Raw genomic sequence first — 4347 nt, 5'->3', positions numbered from 1 at the left:
ACAGTAGCTTTGTATTTTTTACATGTATTATGCCCTATGAATCCACAGGGAAAAGGTCCCAGCAGCTCAGGGAGGGGCCTTTCCATTGACTGTGACAAAGCTTGCTGTGCCTATCATGGCCTGAGTTCATGGGGAATGGATTCCAGCACCCTATGCGCCTGTTCAACTGTTCTCTTTGTTCTCTTATGTGCTACGCTGTACGCCTGTTATGCCATGACTTCACAGGGAATGGGTCCCCGGAGCTCAGGCTCCTTTCCATTGGTTCTCACAAAATGTGCTTCTCTGAGTGGAGCAGGCTGGCGCTTCAGTTGAACCCAGGTACCTTTCTCTTTGGCTTCCTTCTTCTTCTGATCATTTTCCTTCACACGTTTCAGGCAGCTATCTCGACTCATAAAGTGCTTAATATGCTCAATACGAACATTAATCCTCCTGGCAAGAATCTTGCCCTTAACTTGTTTGTTTTCAACAATGCCAGCAGCAGGCTGGGTGACATTGTGGACTCTTTCAGTTTTGTCATGGTGACATTTGTGTGGCATGAGTCCAATAGATGTGGCTAAACAACTCCATGCTTTCTAAAAGGCCTAGAGAACATGTACTGGATGCCTCTCCTCTTTCCCTTTGTCTTCATCAGGTTGGTAAATTACCCCGGTGACTCAGCCTGGTCCTTCTGTCCCCTATAGAACTGCAATATCTAGGATTTTTTTTAAAAAGAAATAGACATCTTTAAGCAGAAATGAGTTCAAAGAAATAGAAAATTAGGTCAGACATGGTGGCTCATTCCTATAGTCCTAGCACTTTGGGAGGCCAAGGAAGGAGGATCACTTGAGACCAAGAGTTTGAGACCAGCTTAAGCAACATATGGAGACCCCACCCTCACCCACAGTCTCTGCAAAAAAAAAAAGGAATAGAAAATTAGAGGCAAAAAATTTCCAGCATCCAAAGGTTGAATGGTCAATCCACATACAGGAAAAACTAAACTTTCTGAGTGTGTCAGAAACAAAGCAAAACAAGGCAAATCCAGAGAACATTAGTCTCTGATGGATGGGCGCTCCCCAAACTGTCAAAGGCAATTCTTCTTGGGATATTTTTAAAGCTTACAATGAACTCTTTTATACTGTCACATTACACACAGGCCTCAGCTCCCAAACTCTGCTGCACACCGGACCAGTGGTCCATGTCCTATTTTCTTTTTTATTCTTATATCCCCAAACAGAGCGTGCTTTCTTCCCTTCTGGTGGTTAACAACACCCAGCTTCCTCCCAAGGCGCTCTTCCTCCAACCTGGCTGCCAAACAGCCGGTCTCCCTGCCTTTCCCGCTTCCCGGCTGCCTCTAACGACAACCGCACCATCTTCCTTCGTTTGTGGGATTTACTCTCTAACAACTACAGTGAGACAAACGGGCAATGAAAAATGACCCATGTGGGAAAGGTCTTGCAGCCTGTGACCCCTATTGATTAAAATCACAAGTGCTGAGGAGGAAAGCAGGGCAGAAACACGGCCTAAGGGTCACTGACACACAAAGGCTATGAGATGAAAATCTAATAACTGAGTAAAATCATAAGTAGCTGTGATGTTTGTGCATGACTAGATGCTCTGTGCATGTGCATTTATAACAACTCCAGCCCTGGATTTTTCTTCTGTGCTGGAATTTTGCAAATTCTATGGCAACTCTGGAAGAAGTCACAGAGGTCATCTAGTTCAACTCCCACATTTGGCCAAGGAACGATCGAAAGCCAGAAAGATGGAGACTTGTCTTTCCTTTGACTTCTTCGTTCTTTTTCTTTTGAATCTTTTCCCATCAGCAGCACATCAACCAATGACGGGGTGTGATTATTCAGGCTGGGGTCTTTCTCATTCTTAGTGACCATGACAATCTCTCCCTTCAATGCCTTCCCTTCCTATCTCATCTTTAACACTATTAATCCATTTCTTTCACTATTAGCTTCTGCTTGATTTGTCTTTTACAGATAAACTGAGTCATCAGCAAGCCTTCTGTTGGAAGTCAGCCTTGCGATATGTCCAGCCCCTTTAAGTGACTTTCTATCTGATCCTATCTCCTGGATCGCAGGTCTTTGTTGATCTAACTTTCTTATCATGTAAGTGTTAATCTTCTTTTAGTGACAGAGGAATTGCCAAACTAAAGTACTTTGGGAAAATGAATACACTGACCTGTCATTTCAAAGTCCTCACACAGCCAAAGTCCTACTTGTCCTATACGGACATCTCTACTGAAAATGTGAAGGCCACGTACAAAGACTCCAGAGCAGTGGTTCTCAACCTTTCTAATGCCGTGACCCTTTAATACAGTTCCTCATGTTGCAGTGACTCCCAACCATAAAATTATTTTTGTTGCTACTTCATAACTGTAATGTTGCTACTGTTATGAATTGTAATGTAAATATCTGATATGCAGGATGTATTTAGGCGACTCCTGTGAAAGGGTCGTTCCACCTCCAAAGGGGTCACGACCCACAGGTTGAGAATGGCTACTCCAGAGTGACAGTAGTTTTGCCAGCTTCAGTAGGAATTTTCTAAAACCATGGCAGGCCTTGCTATTTCTCTCAGGTAAATTTTACTACAGGTAAACCAAACCCATCCTTTTTTTATGATAGTTAATATTTATTGAGTACTTACAATGTGTTAGGTATCACCCATTGTAATGAGACCTAGTGCACGTTATCTGAGCACTGTGCACAGTCCCACCAGCTGTGATGATGGTGATGCTGTTGTCATCCAGCACAGGGCAGCGGGACCTCCTCTTTAGTCCTAAGGAGCTGCAGTCCAAAGTCGGGAATCAGACACAGCCTCCTGGTCCCCATCTGTCTGCCACCAAGGGTCATCAACCATTAGCTGTCATATCAAGTCAAATGGAGATGAAGACATGCTTTTTTCCTCCTGAGACCCAAGCAGAAAAGATGGGGTTTAGTTGCTACTGTACTGAATCAACCGCTTCATTTTACTTGGAGAGTCCAGTTTAATAAATCATGATATTGTGGCTGACACCTGCTGACCAGTATAAATTTATACTTTAGCTCACAATTCATATTTATTATCTAAATTTATGAACTTTAATAACCTTGGGTATAGCTTTGGATCCTTTTTTACTTACTTAAAAGAAAAACTATGGTGGGAAGCCAAATATGGAGGGAAATTCTCAAACACAGGCCGAAACTAGCTTGAACTAATGTTATCCAACTTATAATGTCAGACAATCACATCAGGAAAATCAGCAGCTACAGCTCTCACAGTAATATATTTTTTTTTTTTTTGAAACAAAGTCTCCTTATATCACCCTCAGTAGAGTGCTGTGGCGTCACAGCTCACAGCAACCTCCAACTCTTGGGCTTAACTGATTCTTTTGCCTGAGCCCCCCAGTAGCTGGGACTACAGTGCCTGCCACAACACCTGGCTATTTTTTGTTGCAGTTGTCATTGTTGTTTAGCTGACTTAGGCTGGGTTCAAACATGCCAGCCTCAGGTGTATGTGGCCAATGCCCTACCCAAGTGCTATTTTTCTTTTTCTTTTGGACAGGAAGTAGGATTTATTATTGATAATTGCAAATGATAGGCAGCACAGTGTACGTCCTCATGGGTGCAGGGCCTGCCACTTGTCTAGGGGCCACAATTAGGGATGTATTTGACCCCACAGCCATGTGGGATGAGCTGCTTCTTAGCCACCATGTCTTCAAATTCATCTTCATTAAACTTGGTAAAGCCGTTCTTGGAGATGTGAATCTTCTGGTGGCCAGGGAACTTGAACTTGGCCTTGCAAAGGGCTTTAATCACATGCTCCATGTTCTGTAGTTTGGTGCAGATTATCATGATGACTTGGTTGATGTGAACCATGTGAACCCTGGCCACAGTGCCCTGGGGCTTTCCAAAGGTACCGCATATACCTATCTGTAGCCTAGATTGGGGACAGCACAAGGTCTAACACATGAACAGGTATCAGAAAGGACTGTCTCCAAGGTCCCTTAGAGCAACTCATACAAGCAACAGGCTGCATACACTACCAAGGAGGCTACTGTCGGCAGCTGTTGCACAGGAGGCCCCCATGAGGAAAGTCTCACAGTCCTATTTAATAAGCACCTACTATAAGCCCAGCACTATACTAGGAAGTAGTTAAAACATGGTCCCACAGGGAGTTTCCAATGTGGTTGAAAACACAAAAGGGACATTGGTGAAGCAACAGTGATAAAGAATTATATGTAACAGAGACAGGGGTCTCTGGGATGTAAATAAGCTATAAGCTCACAAGAGAAAAAATCCATCCAGGCTGATGCCCTCAGGGAAGCCTTTTCATAGAGGTAGGTTTTGAGCTTGATCTTAAGGGTGTCTGAAATCTGGA

General features: G+C 43.6%; 1 non-coding gene across 1 annotated transcript; it reads right to left on the bottom strand.

The window, feature by feature from the left end:
* Positions 1–3955: 3955 nt before the first annotated feature.
* Positions 3956–4088, bottom strand: LOC111725250. Its single transcript, XR_002773358.1, has one exon. It is a non-coding gene; the product is annotated as a small nucleolar RNA SNORA70 (small nucleolar RNA).
* Positions 4089–4347: the final 259 nt, after the last annotated feature.

The sequence above is a fragment of the Otolemur garnettii genome, unplaced genomic scaffold (genome assembly GCF_000181295.1).
Source record: "Otolemur garnettii isolate 467f Iridium unplaced genomic scaffold, OtoGar3 scaffold00034, whole genome shotgun sequence".
Classification (NCBI taxonomy): domain Eukaryota; kingdom Metazoa; phylum Chordata; class Mammalia; order Primates; family Galagidae; genus Otolemur; species Otolemur garnettii.
Note: the sequence above shows the minus strand (reverse complement) of the source record. Positions and strands in the feature narration are given on the sequence as shown.